The 21853-nt window shown below is 45.1% G+C and overlaps 1 pseudogene; it reads right to left on the bottom strand.

The window, feature by feature from the left end:
• Positions 1–15509: 15509 nt before the first annotated feature.
• On the bottom strand, positions 15510–21006 carry LOC120040673 (annotated as a pseudogene).
• Between the last annotated feature and the right edge of the window lie 847 nt (positions 21007–21853).

Genomic DNA, 21853 nt, shown 5'->3' with positions numbered 1-21853 from the left:
GTTGTTTTAGTGGAGGTTGGTACTCCTGCAGCAGGAAGACAGGCCATGTGTTGGTGTTGTTTTAGTGGAGGTTGGTATCCTGCGCAGGAAGACAGGCCATGTGTTGGTGTTGTTTTAGTGGAGGTTGTACTCCTGCAGCAGGAAGACAGGCCATGTGTTGGTGTTGTTTTAGTGGAGGTTGGTACTCCGCGGCAGGAAGGAGACAGGCCATGTGTTGGTGTGTTTTAGTGGAGGTTGGTTACTCTCCTGCGGCAGGAAGACAGGCCATGTGTTGGTGTTGTTTTAGTGGAGGTTGGTACTCCATGCAGGCAGGAAGACAGGCCATGTGTTGGTGTTGTTTTAGTGGAGGTTGGTACTCCTGCAGGCAGGAAGACAGGCCATGTGTTGGTGTTGTTTTAGTGGAGGTTGGTACTCCTGCAGCAGGAAGACAGGCCATGTGTTGGTGTTGTTTTAGTGGAGGTTGGTACTCCTGCAGCAGGAAGACAGGCCATGTGTTGGTGTTGTTTTAGTGGAGGTTGGTACTCCTGCAGGAAGGACAGGCCATGTGTGGTGTGTTTTAGTGGAGGTTGGTACTCCTGCAGCAGGAAGACAGGCCATGTGTTGGTGTTGTTTTAGTGGAGGTTGGTACTCCTGCAGCAGGAAGACAGGCCATGTGTTGGTGTTGTTTTAGTGGAGGTTGGTACTCCTGCAGGCAGGAAGACAGGCCTGTGTTGGTGTTGTTTTAGTGGAGGTTGGTACTCCTGCAGCAGGAAGACAGGCCATGTGTTGGTGTTGTTTTAGTGGAGGTTGGTACTCCTGCAGCAGGAAGACAGGCCATGTGTTGGTGTTGTTTTAGTGGGGGGAGGTGGTACTCCTGCAGCAGGAAGACAGGCCATGTGTTGGTGTTGTTTAGTGGAGGTTGGTACTCCTGCAGCAGGAAGACAGGCCATGTGTTGGTGTTGTTTTAGTGGAGGTTGGTACTCCTGCGGCAGGAAGACAGGCCATGTGTTGGTGTTGTTTTAGTGGAGGTTGGTACTCCTGCGGCAGGAAGACAGGCCATGTGTTGGTGTTGTTTTAGTGGAGGTTGGTACTCCTGCAGGCAGGAAGACAGGCCATGTGTTGGTGTTGTTTTAGTGGAGGTTGGTACTCCTGCAGCAGGAAGACAGGCCATGTGTTGGTGTTGTTTTAGTGGAGGTTGGTACTCCTGCAGCAGGAAGACAGGCCATGTGTTGGTGTTGTTTTAGTGGAGGTTGGTACTCCTGCGGCAGGAAGACAGGCCATGTGTTGGTGTTGTTTTAGTGGAGGTTGGTACTCCTGCAGCAGGAAGACAGGCCATGTGTTGGTGTTGTTTTAGTGGAGGTTGGTACTCCTGCGGCAGGAAGACAGGCCATGTGTTGGTGTTGTTTTAGTGGAGGTTGGTACTCCTGCGGCAGGAAGACAGCCATGTGTTGGTGTTGTTTTAGTGGAGGTTGGGTACTTCCTGCAGGCAGGAAGACAGTGCCATGGTGTTGGTGTTGTTTTAGTGTGAGGAGGTTGGTAATTCCTGCGGCAGAAAGTACAGGCCATGTGTGTGGTGTTGTTTTAGTGGAGGTTGGTTGACTCCTGCGGCAGGGGGAAAGAACATGGCCATGTGTTGGTGTTAGTTTTAGGTGGAGGGTGGGTACTCCTGCAGGCAAGGATTAGACAGGCAATGTGTTGGTGTGTTTTAGTGGGGGGAGGTTGGTACGTCCTGGCAGGAGCAGGAAGACAGGCCATCGTGTGGTGTTGTTTTAGTGGAGGTTGGTACTACCTGCAGCAGGGTAAGTCCAGGCCATGTGGTTGGTGTTGTTTTAGTGGAGGTTTGTTACTCATGCGGCAGGTGAAGACAGGCCATGTGTTGGTGTGTTTTAGTGGAGGTTGGTAACTCCTGCTGCAGGAAGACAGGTACCATTGTGGTGGGTGTTTGTTTTAGTGGAGGGTTGGGGTACTCCTTGGCAGGCAGGGAAGACAGGCCATGGTGTTTGGTGTTGTTTTAGTGGAGGTTGGTATCCTGCGGCAGGAAGGACAGGCCATGTGTTGGTGTTGTTTTAGTGGAGGTTGGTACTCCTGCGCAGGAAGACAGGCCATGTGTTGGTGTTGTTTTAGTGGAGGTTGGGTACTCCTGCAGGCAGGAAGACAGGCATGTGTTGTGTTGTTTTAGTGGAGGTTGGTACTCCTGCAGCAGGAAGACAGGCCATGTGGTGGTGTTTGTTTTAGTGGAGGTTGGTACTCCTGCAGCAGGAAGGACAGGCCATGTGTTGGTGTTGTTTTAGTGGAGGTTGGTACTCCTGCCGCAGGAAGACAGGCCATGTGTGGTGTTGTTTAGTGGAGGTTGTACTCCTGCGGCAGGAACGGACCAGGCCATGTGTTGGTGTTGTTTAGTGGAGGTTGGTACTCCTGCAGCAGGAAGACAGGCCATGTGTTGGTGTGTTTTAGTGGAGGTTGGTACTCCTGCAGGCAGGAAGACAGGCCATGTGTTGGTGTTGTTTTAGTGGAGGTTGGTACTCCTGCAGCAGGAAGACAGGCCATGTGTTGGTGTTGTTTTAGTGAGGTTGGTACTTCCTGCAGCAGGAAGACAGGCCATGTGTTTGGTGTTGTTTTAGTGGAGGTTGGTACTCCTGCAGGCAGGAAGACAGGCCATGTGTTGGTGTTGTTTTAGTGGAGGTTGGTACTCCTGCGGCAGGAAGACAGGCCATGTGTTGGTGTTGTTTTAGTGGAGGTTGGTACTCCTGCGGCAGGAAGACAGGCCATGTGTTGGTGTTGTTTTAGTGGAGGTTGGTACTCCTGCGGCAGGAAGACAGGCCATGTGTTGGTGTTTGTTTTAGTGGAGGTTGGTACTCCTGCGGCAGGAAGACAGGCCATGTGTTGGTGTTGTTTTAGTGGAGGTTGGTACTCCTGCGGCAGGAAGACAGGCCATGTGTTGGTGTTGTTTTAGTGGAGGTTGGTACTCCTGCAGCAGGAAGACAGGCCATGTGTTGGTGTTGTTTTAGTGGAGGTTGGTACTCCTGCAGGCAGGAAGACAGGCCATGTGTTGGTGTTGTTTTAGTGGAGGTTGGTACTCCTGCGGCAGGAAGACAGGCCATGTGTGGTGTGTTTTAGTGAGGTTGGTACTCCTGCAGCAGGAAGACAGGCCATGATGTTGGTGTTGTTTTAGTGGAGGTTGGTACTCCTGCCGCAGGAAGACAGGCCATGTGTTGGTGTTGTTTTAGTGGAGGTTGGTACTCCTGCAGCAGGAAGACAGGCCATGTGTTGGTGTTGTTTTAGTGGAGGTTGGTACTCCTGCAGGCAGGAAGACAGGCCATGTGTTGGTGTTGTTTTAGTGGAGGTTGGTACTCCTGCGCAGGAAGACAGGCCATGTGTTGGTGTTGTTTTAGTGGAGGTTGGTACTCCTGCGGCAGGAAGACAGGCCATGTGTTGGTGTTGTTTTAGTGGAGGTTGGTACTCCTGCGGCAGGAAGACAGGCCATGTTTGGTGTTGTTTTAGTGGAGGTTGGTACTCCTGCAGCAGGAAGACAGGCCATGTGTTGGTGTTGTTTTAGTGGAGGTTGGTACTCCTGCGGCAGGAAGACAGGCCATGTGTTGGTGTTGTTTTAGTGGAGGTTGGTACTCCTGCGGCAGGAAGACAGGCCATGTGTTGGTGTTGTTTTAGTGGAGGTTGGTACTCCTGCGGCAGGAAGACAGGCCATGTGTTGGTGTTGTTTTAGTGGAGGTTGGTACTCCTGCGGCAGGAAGACAGGCCATGTGTTTGGTGTTGTTTTAGTGGAGGTTGGTACTCCTGCGGCAGGAAGACAGGCCATGTGTTGGTGTTGTTTTAGTGGAGGTTGGTACTCCTGCGGCAGGAAGACAGGCCATGTGTTGGTGTTGTTTTTAGTGGAGGTTGGTACTCCTGCAGCAGGAAGACAGGCCATGTGTTGGTGTTGTGTTTAGTGGAGGTTGGTACTCCTGCAGCAGGAAGACAGGATGTTTGGTTGTTGTTTTAGTGGGTTGTACTCCTGCAGCAGGAAGACAGGCCATGTGTTGGTGTTGTTTTAGTGGAGGTTGGTACTCCTGCAGCAGGAAGACAGACATGTGTTGGTGTTGTTTTAGTGGAGGTTGGTACTCCTGCAGCAGGAAGACAGGCCATGTGTTGGTGTTGTTTTAGTGGAGGTTGGTACTCCTGCAGCAGGAAGACAGGCCATGTGTTGGTGTTGTTTTAGTGGAGGTTGGTACTCCTGCAGCAGGAAGACAGGCCATGTGTTGGTGTTGTTTTAGTGGAGGGTTGGTACTCCTGCGGCAGGAAGACAGGCCATGTGTTGGTGTTGTTTTAGTGGAGGTTGGTACTCCTGCGCAGGAAGACAGGCCATGTGTTGGTGTTGTTTTAGTGGAGGTTGGTACTCCTGCAGCAGGAAGACAGGCCATGTGTTGGTGTTGTTTTAGTGGAGTTGGTACTCCTGCAGCAGGAAGACAGGCCATGTGGTTGGTGTTGTTTTAGTGGAGGTTGGTACTCCTGCAGCAGGAAGACAGGCCATTGTGTGGTGTTGTTTAGTGGAGGTTGTACTCCTGCAGCAGGAAGACAGCCATGTGTTGGTGTTGTTTAGTGGAGGTTGTACTCCTGCAGCAGGAAGACAGGCCATGTGTGGTGCTACAAGAGCCTGTTAATGTCCTGTAATCCCTGTCATAATGATGAATGATGGTTCACTTCATATAAAGTTAACATAATATAAAGTTAACATAAATATAAAGTTAACATAAATATAAAGTTACTATAAATATAAAGTTAATAATATTAAGTTAAATAACTATAAGTAAGATAATATAAAGTTAAAATAAATATAAAGTTAACATAAATATAAAGTTAACATAAATATAAAGTTACTATAAATATAAAGTTAACATAAATATAAAGTTAACATAAATATAAAGTTACTATAAATATAAAGTTAACATAAATATAAAGTTAATATAAATATAAAGTTAATATAAATATAAAGTTAACATAAACATAAAGTTAACATAAATATAAAGTTAACATAAATATAAAGTTAATATAAATATAAAGTTAACATAAATATTAAGTTAATATAAATATAAAGTTAATATAAATATTAAGTTAACATAAATATAAAGTTAATATAAATATAAAGTTAACATAAATATAAAGTTAATATAAATATAAAGTTTATGTAAATATAAAGTTTATGTAAATATAAAGTTAATATAAATATTAAGTTAACATAAATATAAAGTTAATATAAATATAAAGTTTATGTAAATATAAAGTTTATGTAAATATAAAGTTAATATAAATATAAAGTTAACATAAATATAAAGTTTATATAAATATAATGTTGATATAAATTCATCGGACAACCTAAGGCTGTACCTGTGTTGGTCTGTCTGACGGGCAACATTGAACAACAGCTCAGAAAAACAGTTCTGAAAATCAACATGTTCCAGCTGAGCAGATCTCTCAGTGAGATTGAGAAATACGCCTGTGCTGCAACGTGGTTTAACCTGCTCGCTTCACACTGCCTGTTACTCAAAGAGCTTAGCTTTTAATATGATGAAAAATCACTGGTTGAAAGTCTCTTATTCTAACAGGGGCTAGCTTTGTGCTGTGGGGATTGGTCTCAGGGCAAGGGGAGAGAGAGAATGTTTAACAGTTTATACGTGAGAGAAAGGTTCTGAAACACTCAATTAGGCATCCTGTTAGCGTTGTTTCTGAGGTTTCTGCAGTATTAACTGTCATTATTTATTACATCCAGAATATAGCGGCTGTAAAGAGCCTCCCTGGGCCCTCCTTAGTCCATCTTTTACTAGTTGTGTATTTAATGGTCTACTACGAGCAGGCAACGGAAAGAAGCAGATAGGTCATCTACCGCTGTCTCTGCTGTTTTAATGAATGGAACCGGGTCAGACATCTACGTTTTGGGTTCCCATAAAACATCAAACACATCAATTAGTTGATTTTCCTGCAGCATCATTTTCTCTCCTCATTGAAGAAGAAAGCAGGGCACTCTCTCCAACTCAGGACAAAAGGATGGTTGTCTGGTTAGAGGGGTTCAGAGTTCCATAATCTCAACCTGTGAGCCAGCTCATACAATAAGAGAAGAAGGAGAGGGAGAGGGAGAGGGAGGAGAGGGGGAAGGAGGAGACGAAGGAGAGGGGGAGGGAGGAGAGGAGGGAGAGGGGAGGGAGGGGGAGGGAGGAGAGAGGAAGGAGAGGGGGAGGGAGGAGAGGAAGAAGAAGGGGAAGGAGGAGAGGAAGGAGAGGGGGAAGGAGGGGACGAAGGAGAGGGGGAGAGGAAGGAGAGAGGAAGGAGAGGGGGAGGGAGGAGAGGAAGGAAAGGGGGAAGGAGGAGAGGAAGGAGAGGGGGAGAGGAAGGAGAGGGAGGGAGAGGGAAAGAGAGGGAAGAGTGGGAGAGGGAGGAGAGAGGGAGGAGAGGAAGGAGAGGGTGAAGGAGGAGAGCAAGGAGAGGGGGAGAGGAAGGGGAGGGAGGAGTGGGAGGGAGGAGAGGAAGGAGAGGGAGGGAGGAGAGGAGGGAGAGGGGAGGAAGGAAAGGGGGTGGGAGGAGATTATGGAGAGGGGGAAGGAGGAGAGAGAGGGAGGAGAGGTAGAGGGAGGAGAGGAAGGAGAGGGGGAAGGAGGAGAGAGAGGGAGGAGAGGGGAGAGAGGAGAGGAAGGAGAGGGGGAAGGAAGAGAGGAGAGGGGGGGGAGGGGGAGGGTAGGATGGAGAGCCTAAGCTTTTCTGCTTTGTGGATTAGAGAGGGAGAGGGAGGGAGGAGAAAGGAAGGAGGGGGGAGGGAGGTGAGGAGAGGGAAAGGGAGGGAGGAGAGGAAGGAGAGGAAGGAGAGGGAGGGAGGAGAGTGGAGGGAGGAGTGGGAGGGAGGAGAGGGGAGGGAGGGAGGAGTGGGGGGGAGGGAGGGAGGAGAGGAAGGAGAGGGAGGGAGGAGGCAGAGGGGGAGGAAGGAGAGGGGGAAGGAGGAGAGAAAAGAGAGGGAGGGAGGGAGGAGAGGGGGAGGGAGAGGGGGAGAGCAGGAGGAGGGAGTGGGGGAAGGAGGAGAGGAAGGAGAGGGAGGGAGGAGAGAGGAAGGAGAGGGGCAGGGGGAGGGTAGGATGGAGAGCCTAAGCTTTTCTGCTTTGTGGATTAGATTATGAAGGTCTCACAAGGCCTTGGCACGCAGCAGGCTAACGGCTAAGGGTTCTGGCAGAAGGCTGAGAAGGGTGCTATGTCTGTTCCTTCAGACCCTGCTAAGAAGGCTTAGGCCTCTGGAGGAGGAGAAACCGCTTGTTAAACAAGGTCTGATAGGGCCTGAGGGGCGAATGGGGTTCATTGGTTCATTTGATTCTCAAGCTGATCCATGTGTTTGTCCAAGCTTTGAAATGGTGGTAGATTTCAACACTGGTTGTTTTCATGTGGCATTGTAATGGTTGTCTCAATGTATTTAATGTAACTCTTGATACTGTTCCCACACCAAGCTACTGTACTGCTTATAGTGTCTATGACCAGAGCATGAAGGTGGAACTCAAAATAGTAGTTTAGCATTGCTAGAATATTCTCCCTGTGTGTGTGTGTGTGTGTGTGTGTGTGTGTGTGTGTGTGTGTGTGTGTGTGTGTGTGTGTGTGTGTGTGTGTGTGTGTGTGTGTGTGTGTGTGTGTGTGTGTGTGTGTGTGCTTGTGTGTGTGTGTGTGTGTGTGTGTGTGTGTGTGTGTGTGTGTGTGTGTGTGTGTGTGTGTGTGTGTGTGTGTGTGTGTGTGTGTGTGTGAGTGCGTGCGTGCGTGTGTGTGTGTGTGTGTGTGTGTGTGTGTGTGTGTGTGTATCAGAGACAGTGCTGTATTCCAATTGGCCTTGTCCCAAATGGCACCCTATTCCCTATGTAGTGCACTAACTTGTGGCCAGGACCCATAGGGATCTTGTCAAAAGTAGTGCACTATGCAGGGAATAGGGTGCCATTTTGGGACAGAACCCCTTGGCTGCTGCCTCTGAGCGAAACTGCTTCTAAAACAGTTGTTTGATGTCTCCTCACAGGTGTCCAGGACAGCCCCCTTCTGAGTAGTCCTGTTTCTGAACTATTAAGCCCTTCTGTTGGTGTTAGACCACTAATACTGAGTGGCGTTCCTTATCTAGCTGGCATTCTGGGAGCTCGGCCAGACGGCCACAACTGGCTCAAAACTACTTCTGAATGTTTCGGTGTTTCATTTTGTAAACGTAAGTAACTGGGCCAGTTTGTGGACAAGAAAAGGCCCTGGTCTGTAGTAGTGCACTACATAGGGAACAGGGTTCCATTTGGGACGCAATCTAAAGGACTCAGAAAGTCTGATGGGAATTCACAGCCGGTTGCTGAGGTTCTGAAGGTATTTATCTCTGATATTTTAGTATTTATATTTCAGAAATGCAGAAGGTGTGAAAGGTTAACATATGTTTTATGAGATAAGGACTAATATAAATACTACTGATTTCATTACATACAAGTGTGTCCAATGCTATTTTCTATGCAACTGTTTATGATATTAATTTAGCATTTCTTCAGTTTTTTGTAAACTTTGAGCAAGAATCAATAAAGTCAAAGTCAATATCAATATCAATAGTGTCGCGGCCGTCGAATGAAGAGGACCAAGGTGCAGCGTGGTGAGCGTACATATTCCTTTTATTTAGAAATAACGCCGACAAAAACAATAAACAATACAAAAACGACCGTGAAGCTTAAGGGCATTAGTGCCACAAACAAAGTTAACTTCCCACACTGAAAGGAGGGAAAAGGGCTACCTAAGTATGGTTCCCAATCGGAGACAACGATAGACAGCTGTCCCTGATTGAGAACCATACCCGGCCAAAACATAGAAATACAAAATCATAGAAAACAAAAACATAGAATGCCCACCCCAAATCACACCCTGACCAAACCAAATAGAGACATAAAAAGGCTCTCTAAGGTCGGGGCGGGACAAAAATCAATATCAATACTGCTGAGAACTGTAACTCCTTTTCAGACGAACATTACAGACAGTGACAATGTGTAGAATATAACATTACAGACAGTGACAATGTATAGAATATAACATTACAGACAGTGACAATGTATAGAATATAACATTACAGACAGTGACAATGTATAGAATATAACATTACAGACAGTGACAATGTGTAGAATATAACATTACAGACAGTGACAATGTATAGAATATAACATTACAGACAGTGACAATGTGTAGAATATAACATTACAGACAGTGACAATGTGTAGAATATAACATTACAGACAGTGACAATGTGTAGAATATAACATTACAGACTGTGACAATGTGTAGAATATAACATTACAGACAGTGACAATGTATAGAATATAACATTACAGACAGTGACAATGTGTAGAATATAACATTACAGACAGTGACAATGTATAGAATATAACATTACAGACAGTGACAATGTATAGAATATAACATTACAGACAGTGACAATGTGTAGAATATAACATTACAGACAGTGACAATGTATAGAATATAACATTACAGACAGTGACAATGTGTAGAATATAACATTACAGACAGTGACAATGTGTAGAATATAACATTACAGACAGTGACAATGTGTAGAATATAACATTACAGACAGTGACAATGTGTAGAATATAACATTACAGACAGTGACAATGTGTAGAATATAACATTACAGACAGTGACAATGTATAGAATATAACATTACAGACAGTGACAATGTATAGAATATAACATTACAGACAGTGACAATGTGTAGAATATAACATTACAGACAGTGACAATGTGTAGAATATAACATTACAGACAGTGACAATGTGTAGAATATAACATTACAGACAGTGACAATGTGTAGAATATAACATTACAGACAGTGACAATGTGTAGAATATAACATTACAGACAGTGACAATGTATAGAATATAACATTACAGACAGTGACAATGTATAGAATATAACATTACAGACAGTGACAATGTGTAGAATATAACATTACAGACAGTGACAATGTATAGAATATAACATTACAGACAGTGACAATGTGTAGAATATAACATTACAATTCTCTCTCTCACTCACTCTCTCTCTCCCCACTTCTCTCTCTTCTCCCTCTCTCTCCCCACTTCTCTCTCTTCTCCCTCTCTCTCTCTCTTTGTCTCTCTCTCTCTCTCTCTCTCTCTCTCTCTCTCTCTCTCTCTCTCTCTCTCTCTCTCTCTCTCTCTCTCTCTCTCTCTGTCTCTCTCTCTCTGTTTCTCCCTCTCTCTCTCTCTCTCCTCTCTCTCTCTCTCTCTCTCTGTCTCTCTCTGTCTCTCTCTGTCTCTCTCTCTCTCACACTCTCCTCACTCTCCCTGTCTCTCTCTCCTCTTATCTCTCTCTCTCTCTGTCTCTCTCTCTCTCTCTTCCTCTCTCCCCCTCTGTCTCTCTCTCTCTCTCTCTCCCAACTCACTAATTATTATTATTACTGTATGTTCCCTGCAGCTGTCTAACTGGCCTCCCAATGTCCCTTCAGTCATTGGAGGAATAAAGCAGAGTTTGAAACGTTCTTGTCATTCTGAGGTTTAAATTGCTCTGTTTCCAAAATGGAGCCTTATTATGTCCTGTTATTTATCCTGTTATTTATTTTCTGTCCCATGTCCCTTTCTCCACAGCCCACATCTGATAAGAGCTATATATCTGTGTCCCAAAATGGCACCCCATTCCCAAAGGGCTCTGGTCAAAAAGTAGTGCACTATAAAGGGAATAGGTTCCACTTGGGACGCGGTCATGAATGAATCTATGGTATAACCAAGGCCTGTAATCCTCTGAGAAATGGCTGGGGCATACTGTATATCAGTGGAGGCTGCTGAGGGGAGGACGGCTCATAATAAGGGCTGGAACGGAGCGAATGAAATGACATCAAACACATGGAAACCATGGAAACCATGTGTTTGATGTATTTGATACCGTTCCACTGATTACTCTCCAGTCATTACCACAAGTCTGTCCTCCCTGATTAAGGTGTCACCAACCTCCTGTGCTGTATGAACCCATACTGTTGTAGCCTAGGTTAGTATTACACGTTTCTTCTGAAACTATGTCAATATTACTGACACTACCATTTTTAAGACTTTTATTGCGAAGCACTTCATTATTCCCAGAAGGCACCTGTGTGTGTGTCCACAGAGGGAAAGAGAAGGGAGTTGCTGGGATTCCTACTTGGCTGTGTTGTTGTGATTAGAGAACTAACACAAGATAATGTCCTTTACATGTTGGAACCGATTTATTCTAAGACCTACAAATACTCCGGAAGAGACTGAGTATACAAAGGTGAACTGTAGTCTGAGAAATGGCTGGGACATATACACCCTGCTGGTATACAGTGGTGAACTGTAGTCTGAGAAATGGCTGGGACACATATACACCCTGCTGGTATACAGTGGTGAACTGTAGTCTGAGAAATGGCTGGGACACATATACACCCTGCTGTCATACAGTGGTGAACTGTAGCCTGAGAAATGGCTGGGACACATATACACCCTGCTGTCATACAGTGGTGAACTGTAGTCTGAGAAATGGCTGGGACATATACACCCTGCTGTCATACAGTGGTGAACTGTAGTCTGAGAAATGGCTGGGACATATACACCCTGCTGTCATACAGTGGTGAACTGTAGTCTGAGAAATGGCTGGGACACATACACCCTACTGTCATACAGTGGTGAACTGTAGCCTGAGAAATGGCTGGGACATATACACCCTGCTGTCATACAGTGGTGAACTGTAGTCTGAGAAATGGCTGGGACACATACACCCTGCTGTCATACAGTGGTGAACTGTAGTCTGAGAAATGGCTGGGACACATATACACCCTGCTGTCATGCAGTGGTGAACTGTAGCCTGAGAAATGGCTGGGACATATACACCCTGCTGTCATACAGTGGTGAACTGTAGTCTGAGAAATGGCTGGGACACATACACCCTACTGTCATACAGTGGTGAACTGTAGCCTGAGAAATGGCTGGGACACATACACCCTGCTGTCATACAGTGGTGAACTGTAGTCTGAGAAATGGCTGGGACACATACACCCTACTGTCATACAGTGGTGAACTGTAGTCTGAGAAATGGCTGGGACACATATACACCCTGCTGTCATACAGTGGTGAACTGTAGTCTGAGAAATGGCTGGGACACATATACACCCTACTGTCATACAGTGGTGAACTGTAGCCTGAGAAATGGCTGGGACACATATACACCCTACTGTCATACAGTGGTGAACTGTAGTCTGAGAAATGGCTGGGACACATATACACCCTGCTGTCATACAGTGGTGAACTGTAGTCTGAGAAATGGCTGGGACACATATACACCCTGCTGTCATACAGTGGTGAACTGTAGTCTGAGAAATGGCTGGGACACATACACCCTACTGTCATACAGTGGTGAACTGTAGTCTGAGAAATGGCTGGGACACATACACCCTACTGTCATACAGTGGTGAACTGTAGTCTGAGAAATGGCTGGGACACATATACACCCTACTGTCATACAGTGGTGAACTGTAGTCTGAGAAATGGCTGGGACACATACACCCTACTGTCATACAGTGGTGAACTGTAGTCTGAGAAATGGCTGGGACACATACACCCTGCTGTCATACAGTGGTGAACTGTAGCCTGAGAAATGGCTGGGACACATATACACCCTGCTGTCATACAGTGGTGAACTGTAGTCTGAGAAATGGCTGGGACACACATACACCCTGCTGTCATACAGTGGTGAACTGTAGTCTGAGAAATGGCTGGGACATATACACCCTACTGTCATACAGTGGTTGCCGTGACATGTGCATAGTGATGAAGTCCAGTCTACTGTCCAAGTGGTGTTGACAGGCAGCCTGGGAGGACCTCTAGTGGTAGGAAAGAGTAACTGGTGTTGTTGTTAGTAGTGGACAGAAGGTGGCGCTGTTCATTTGATATATACTACGTCTTTGCTCACTATTGGAAGTTGCCACTGCATCTATACTCTGATGGGAGGCTTGCTTTCTCTTCCTCTGAGCTGCTGTATGAGGAGAGTGCACAATTTTGAACATGAAACGTTATTAATAAACAAATTATGCACATTTGGGCAGACTTGCCACAAAATTTTGAACATAAATGCAATGGTTCATTGGATCAGTCTAAAACATTGCCCATACACTGATGCCATCTAGTGGCCAAAATCTAAATTGCACTTGAGCTGGAATAATAATACCTGGTTCCTACTCATCCTCTTCGGTTAATAGATAGCTTGGTGTTAACCTGGTTTCTACTCATCTCCTTCAGTTAATAGATAGCTTGGTGTTAACCTGGTTTCTACTCATCTCCTTCAGTTAATAGATAGTTTGGTGTAAACCTGGTTTCTACCCATGTCCTTCAGTTAATAGATAGCAGATAGCTTGGTGTTAACCTGGTTTCTACCCATCTCCTTCAGTTAATAGATAGCTTGGTGTAAACCTGGTTTCTACTCATCCTCTTCAGTTAATAGATAGCTTGGTGTTAACCTGGTTTCTACTCATCCTCTTCAGTTAATAGATAGCTTGGTGTTAACCTGGTTTCTACTCATCCTCTTCAGTTAATAGATAGCTTGGTGTAAACCTGGTTTCTACTCATCTCCTTCAGTTAATAGATAGCTTGGTGTAAACCTGGTTTCTACCCATCTCCTTCAGTTAATATATAGCTTGGTGTAAACCTGGTTTCCACCCATCTCCTTCAGTTAATAGATAGCTTGGTGTTAACCTGGTTTCTACTCATCTCCTTCAGTTAATAGATAGCTTGGTGTTAACCTGGTTTCTACTCATCTCCTTCAGTTAATAGACAGCAGATAGCTTGGTGTTAACCTGGTTTCTACTCATCTCCTTCAGTTAATTGATAGCTTGGTGTAAACATGGTTTCTACCCATCTCCTTCAGTTAATAGATAGCTTGGTGTAAACCTGGTTTCTACTCATCTCCTTCAGTTAATAGACAGCAGATAGCTTGGTGTTAACCTGGTTTCTACTCATCTCCTTCAGTTAATAGATAGCTTGGTGTAAACCTGGTTTCTACTCATCTCCTTCAGTTAATAGACAGCAGATAGCTTGGTGTTAACCTGGTTTCTACTCATCTCCTTCAGTTAATTGATAGCTTGGTGTAAACATGGTTTCTACTCATCCTCTTCAGTTAATAGACAGCTTGGTGTAAACCTGGTTTCTACTCATCTCCAGTTAATAGATAGCTTGGTGTTAACCTGGTTTCTACTCATCTCCTTCAGTTAATAGATAGCTTGGTGTTAACCTGGTTTCTACTCATCTCCTTCAGTTAATAGATAGCTTGGTGTAAACCTGGTTTCTACCCATCTCCTTCAGTTAATAGATAGCTTGGTGTTAACCTGGTTTCTACCCATCTCCTTCAGTTAATAGATAGCTTGGTGTAAACCTGGTTTCTACTCATCTCTTTCAGTTAATAGACAGCAGATAGCTTGGTGTTAACCTGGTTTCTACTCATCTCCTTCAGTTAATAGATAGCTTGGTGTTAACCTGGTTTCTACTCATCCTCTTCAGTTAATAGATAGCTTGGTGTTAACCTGGTTTCTACCCATCTCCTTCAGTTAATAGATAGCTTGGTGTTAACCTGGTTTCTACCCATCTCCTTCAGTTAATAGATAGCTTGGTGTAAACCTGGTTTCTACTCATCTCTTTCAGTTAATAGACAGCAGATAGCTTGGTGTTAACCTGGTTTCTACTCATCTCCTTCAGTTAATAGATAGCTTGGTGTTAACCTGGTTTCTACTCATCCTCTTCAGTTAATAGATAGCTTGGTGTTAACCTGGTTTCTACTCATCTCCTTCAGTTAATAGATAGCTTGGTGTTAACCTGGTTTCTACTCATCCTCTTCAGTTAATAGCTAGCTTGGTGTTAACCTGGTTTCTACTCATCCTCTTCAGTTAATAGCTAGCTTGGTGTTAACCTGGTTTCTACTCATCCTCTTCAGTTAATAGCTAGCTTGGTGTTAACCTGGTTTCTACTCATCCTCTTCAGTTAATAGATAGCTTGGTGTAAACCTGGTTTCTACTCATCTCCTTCAGTTAATAGATAGAATAAAAAATACAAGTTTAAATTTATCAAGGCATGAAATCATAAATACAGCACAGATATTTTTGACAGCAGAATTGTACAGTATCTAAGACTAAACAGATTTTATGTAAATATATTACATTACATCGTGAAAAATGGACGGCTAGACAGAAATGTAACTGAAGATCTGAGACACAAACATTTCGTCCACAGTAAAGGACATTTTGAGTCTGGTGTCCAACACACAGCAAAGCCCATTATAACACATTATCAAGCTCAAAAGCAGGTCTGTTATCAACACTCTCTTACAGCAATGACATATTTACATGGTTTTCTTTACACACAGCAATAAGACATTTACAACATCGTGTTACACACATCAGTTTGTTAGCTTTAAGCATGTTGCACTTGCAGTGTGTCTTAGTGCAGTATAACTGAGCGTCCATTTTGTTTTTCCGTGTATTAGTTCTTGAACATGTCACACAGAAGTTTCTCCATGGGGGTGTTGCCGATGGTCCTGTGGAAGAAGAGGAGCTCGATCCGCTCAGAGCTGACGAAACGCAGAGAGGGCAACAGCAGGAGGAGCTTCCCAAATCTACACAGAGACAGAGAGGGTGGTGAGTTATACGCTTTGAATTTACAGCAAAGAGATTCCATCAAAGTCCTGAAGTGTCTAAAAACAGAAAATGAAACTGATTATGTTAGCAGCTATCAAAATAATATCAAGATCAAGTCATTTACAGATCCAAAACAGTGAAATTTGATTTCACCGGCCATTTTAACATCCTCTCATTCTTCAGGTTAGTAGCTAGATATACATACAGTGGAATCCATTTTAACATCCTCTCATTCTTCAGGTTAGTAGCTAGATATACATACAGTGGAATCCATTTTAACATCCTCTCATTCTTCAGGTTAGTAGCTAGATATACATACAGTGGAATCCATTTTAACATCCTCTCATTCTTCAGGTTAGTAGCTAGATATACATACAGTGGAATCCATTTTAACATCCTCTCATTCTTCAGGTTAGTAGCTAGATATACATACAGTGGAATCCAGATCCATGTGGATAAAAGGCCATAAGGGAGGTCAGGGAGGCTGTCTAGGGAGGTCAGGGAGGCTGTCTAGGGAGGTTGTGTAGGGAGGCTGTCTAGGGAGGTCAGGGAGTTTGTGTAGGGAGGTCAGGGAGGTTGTGTAGGGAGGTCAGGGAGGTTGTGTAGGGAGGTCAGGGAGGTTGTGTAGGGAGGTCAGGGAGGTTGTGTAGGGAGGTCAGGGAGATCAGGGAGATCAGGGAGATTGTGTAGGGAGGTCAGGGAGGTTGTGTAGGGAGATCAGGGAGGTTGTGTAGGGAGATCAGGGAGATTGTGTAGAGAGGTCAGGGAGGCAGTCTAGGGAGGTCAGGGAGGTTGTGTAGGGAGGTCAGGGAGGTTGTGTAGGGAGGTCAGGGAGGTTGTGTAGGGAGGTCAGGGAGGTTGTGTAGGAAGGTCAGGGAGGTTGTGTAGGGAGATCAGGGAGGTTGTGCAGAGAGATCAGGGAGGTTGTGCAGAGAGATCAGGGAGGTTGTGCAGGGAGATCAGGGAGGTCGTGCAGGGAGATCAGGGAGGTTGTGCAGGGAGATCAGGGAGGTTGTGTAGGGAGGTCAGTGAGGTTGTGCAGGGAGATCAGTGAGGTTGTGCAGGGAGATCAGGGAGGTTGTGCAGGGAGGTCGTAGTAGTCCTACCTGGCAGGCTGACTGGAGTAATGTGATCTGATGTGTTGTCCCAACATCACCTGGGACTGATCCTGTAGGTTCTCTACCTGCTCTGGGTCCTTCAGACCTCGGGTCTCTGTGACAACAAAGAGAAGAAGGAAAGATCAGTCCAACAGGCCTCGTCTCATGTCTTATCCACATGAACAGACGGAATCTGGGGAAGTAGAATTTACACCCCCAGAAACAGAAAGCCCTAATCCAGATCAAACAGAAATATGTATCGCATTACATTCAGCTCTGGTCACAAAAACATCACCACAGATTATATCTGGCAAAGAAATGACACCATAGCAACAAAAAATCACAAACCAACATCCCCCTGACCCCCAGGCACCTACCTGGTTTGAAGAGGACGATGGCCTTGAGGCAGGCAAACTCAGTGGGGTCTACGGCCAGGGCTTTGAACCTACTGAAGACCTCCTGGAGCAGACGCAGGTCCACGCTGGTGTAGGATGTCTTACTCTGCGTGGTGGGTGGGGGCAGGTCGGGGAGGGACAGCAGAGGACAGCTGTCCAGGGGGAGAGACCACTGGATGGCACACAGCAGGAAGAGTTCAGACCATGCCTCCTCCAGCAGGATTACCTGGAGGGAAACAAGGAAGTCAGATCAGTGGGGGGGTCGCACAAGGTTAGAGGTCAAGGGTGACAGGTCATAAACATGACATCACAAACTATGCAGAACAATGTTTTAGAAGCAGTTCAAGGGTCTCCAAACAGATGGAAGTTGTATCAAACTATTCTTTGCACCGTAAAAAAAAAGTGCTTGTTTACCCGTTTAAGCTATACGAAAGCATTCATATTGACTGTTAGTTACCAAACAATGTAGTGATATTTTAAAACACTTCTTCGGGATCGGTGTCCCTTCCACAGGACGGTTGAGCTAACGTAGGCTAACGTGATTAGCATGAGGTTGTAAGTAACAAGAAAATTTCCCAGGACATAGACATATCTGATATTGGCAGAAAGCTTAAATTATTGTTAATCTAACTGCACTGTCCAATTTACAGTAGCTATTACAGTGAAATAATACCATGCTATTGTTTGAGGAGAGTGCACAGTTTTGAACATGAAACGTTATTAATAAACAAATTAGGCACATTAGGGCAGTCTTGATACAAAAAAACATAAATGCAATGGTTCATTGGATCAGTCTAAAACATTGCACATACACTGATGCCATCTAGTGGCCAAAATCTAAATTGCACCTGGGCTGGAATAATACATTATGGCCTTTCTCTTGCATTTGAAAGATGATGGTAAAAATAAAAATAAATACAAAAGAACGGTTGTTTTTTTCTTTGTATTATCTTTTACCAGATCTAATGTGTTATATTCTACTACATTCCTTTCACATTTCCATAAACTTAAAAGTGTTTCCTTTCAATTGGTACCAAGAATATGCATATCCTTGCTTCAGGGCCTGAGCTACAGGCAGTTAGATTTGGGTATGTCATTTTAGGCAAAACATTTTTTTTTAAATGGGCTAATCCTTAAGAGGTATTAATAAGCAGTTTATACTCTAAGTAAACCCTATCATAGTATCCCGTCTTACCTGGTCTCTGAAGGGGAGATTGGAGAACACTGGCAGGTTCTTGGCCCATTTAACAGACATAAAGAGAAGCCGGGCTGACGTCTCGTACACATTCTCTGTACTGGAAGGGTACAGGGACATGTGGTAGTCTGAGGATTCCCTCTCTGGCTCGTTACTGGTCACATCAATGTTCTCATCAACTGTGAAAGAAGTGGAATTATTTAAACACAAAAGATAAAACATGGAGATTATGGAGAGAGAGAGAGAGAGAGAGAGAGAGAGAGAGAGAGAGAGAGAGAGAGAGAGAGAGAGAAATAAAGAAAGAGAGAGAGAGAGAGAGAGAGAGAGAGAGAGAGAGAGAGAGAGAGAGAGAGAGAGAGAGAGAGAGAGACCGAGGAAAACCAGCAAACAGCCAAAATAAAGCCCTCCTCACCATCCTCAGGCTCCAGTTTAGCGCAGGTCTCAGCGGTCATGAGGCTGACCATGAAGCGGTGGTTGTTCTGTGGGCTGGGGGGTCCACAGCGCTGTGGTGGGGCAGAGGACGAGCTGATTGAGGTGGAGGTGATGTGAGGCCGGGTGATCACTGAGCAGGAGGAAGAAGAGGAAGTGGGATCCCGTGTGGTGGACAGGTGCTCCTTGTCTGTGTCCATGTCGATGGAGTCCAGACGCACCTGAGACGTGCTGCGGGGCTGACGCTCGTTCTGGACAGCTGGGGGAGAGTTAAAAGACACAGCTCAGACTCCTGCCACATCTTTACACTTGACTGTCCAAGGAGACAGACTGCTCAACAAACATATCCCAACTCTAACTTAAATTATACAAACTTTCACATCTATTCATACTGAAAAAAACGGATTATTATCTTTGACTTCAAATAAATACATTCCACTGACTCACCATCTTTGTTCATGCCTGCCTGTAGGCACTTCTTCAGCCGACAGGCTTGGCACTGGTTACGATGGGCCTTATCCACTGGGCACATGCCCGTACCAGCCTGACACCTGTTGGGATGAGCAGAGGAAAACATATTTTACACTATGTGAAATAATGAACTATTCTAGAGATTTAAACATCAACTAAGAAGTCAGGTTCAAACTTAAATATATTAAACTCACAAATAATTTAAAAATAAAACATTTAAAAAGTTAATTTGTGATGACACAGTTAGCCCATCTATCAGTGGGGTAGTTTGACTAGACACTGGGTACAGTGTCTGCTGCCACTCCAACTCACCTGTATATGAGTGGGTTACAGTGTCTGCTGCCACTCCAACTCACCTGTATATGAGTGGGTACAGTGTCTGCTGCCACTACAACTCACCTGTATATGAGTGGGCTACAGTGTCTGCTGCCACTCCAACTCACCTGTATATGAGTGGGTTACAGTGTCTGCTGCCACTCCAACTCACCTGTATATGAGTGGGTTACAGTGTCTGCTGCCACTCCAACTCACCTGTATATGAGTGGGTTACAGTGTCTGCTGCCACTCCAACTCACCTGTATATGAGTGGGTTACAGTGTCTGCTGCCACTCCAACTCACCTGTATATGAGTGGGTTACAGTGTCTGCTGCCACTCCAACTCACCTGTATATGAGTGGGTTACAGTGTCTGCTGCCACTCCAACTCACTGTATATGAGTGGGTTTACAGTGTCTGCTGCCACTCCAACTCACCTGTATATGAGTCTCCGGCGGACGCTGCGCTTGAAGAATCCACTGCAGCCGTTACAGGCGTAGATTGCCGTAGTGTTTTTCCACTGCTGGTGTCCCCACAGACCTTACAGAGCAGGGCTGGACTCAGGCTTTACCCGGGGCTGGACTCTTTGCTGGGGGACACAGAGAGAGAGAGGTGGGTAGTGAGAGACTGTTAGATGAATGCTTGTTGACAGCTGTATGCTGGCATCGTGTTGCATTAATGATCCAACTATCAAATTATTTAAAATTCAATTAAGAAGCATTACTTTTTTCTCTCCAATATAAATAATATAAGATCTGGTTATTATTCCCCCCCCAAAAAAATACAAATTCTACTAATTGAAAATGTGTATTTGTATCAATTAAATAAAATACATTTCAATAAATTCAATTTGAAATATCAGATCTGATAGAAGAGAACATTTGACGTGTTTAAAGTGTTTGAAATGTGGAGCCACAAACTAATCACTGTCATCAGTAACAGCTCCACCAGACTCACCATGCTGCCAGCAAGCTGGACAGCAACCTGTTGTTTCTAATGGGAGAGAGGGCTGTACTGAGGGCTGAACCTGTTCCGCTGGTAAAGAAGCAAACCGCCCACACATGGTAAATGCTAATCCCAAGTGCTTCATTACAGGAACACAATCAATAATATACAACGTGGTTTTTTCTGAAGTCTGAACTTCCCTGATTGTGTTGCTAGAAGAAGGCAACTCAGGAGCAGCGTTTACCCAGCGCAGGGTTTCATTTCCTTTATTCTCTCAGAGCTTTTGACCCGAGCAACAGTTTTTTTTAGAAATGATGTTTTTGAAAGAAAGTCCAAACGTTACCTCCTCTGCTGTCGCAGTCGGTGCTCCCTGAAGATTCACTTGGAGAGGAGGAAGGATGGATGTAGACAGGTGTTCCTCCATCACGGTTTCTCAATATGTCCCGACGATGTCTTTGTGGACCGGTTGCGTCGCTTCCCCGTCCCCCTCCCGCCTCTATTAGAGGGTTACTGTAAACGGCTTTTAAAAGTTCTGATATTGTATCCCAAATGCAATGACTAGTCTAGCTGCTGTGTGACGGTTCTTCTTCAGCAGTGAGGAGGTCACACCAATGGCCTCCCCTGACGTCTGGTACCTTGGCAATCAGCGATGATGTGGAAAAGTTAGTCAAAGTGTCACTGCCATCTATTGGAGTGCAGAAGTGTGCTGATGGATGGGTAGCTGTAACTGGCTCCTCGTGTCCGCAGTCAGACTGGCAGACGGCTGGTCAGTTCAGTTCCTCTTTAGTACAGATCAACTCCCTTATGATCACCCAGTCACTGGATGTCCTGTATCCACAGTTGTCTCTCCTTCCTCTGTCCCTTGGTGATGGAGATACGATGATCTCTCGGTCTCTCTCTCTCTCTCTCTCAGGTCCTGGATAGTCTCTTGGTCTCTGTAACAGTGGTGTGGATCTGCTGGACAATGGAAGTTAGTGAACACTGTGGGTTCCTCTGTCCTCCCCTCTTGTTCGGGAGCTGTGTGTGTGTGGGTCCTGACTGGTCGCTGCCCCTCTAAAGGGGAGACGTTGGGGACCGGTGGTGGGGGCAAGATTAGTCCACAGCGCTGTGTAAGCACATGCTGCTGATTACTCATCCTCTTAATCTTTACTGTTATGTTCATCCACTGGTCTGATCAATCAGTCACATTTCCAGGACTTAGAACAATGTAGAACAAGGTGGCCGGGGGGGTCTTTATCATGTGGGTAAGAAGAAATATTGATGGAAATATTAGACGAGAAGAATAGAGAAAGTCACAGAGGGTCTCTCTTTCTCTCTCTCTCTCTCTTTCTCTTTCTCTCTCC

The sequence above is a fragment of the Salvelinus namaycush genome, unplaced genomic scaffold (genome assembly GCF_016432855.1).
Source record: "Salvelinus namaycush isolate Seneca unplaced genomic scaffold, SaNama_1.0 Scaffold3718, whole genome shotgun sequence".
NCBI classification, from domain to species: domain Eukaryota; kingdom Metazoa; phylum Chordata; class Actinopteri; order Salmoniformes; family Salmonidae; genus Salvelinus; species Salvelinus namaycush.
The sequence above is the reverse complement of the archived record's forward strand: the minus strand, read 5'-3'. Positions and strand labels throughout refer to the sequence as shown.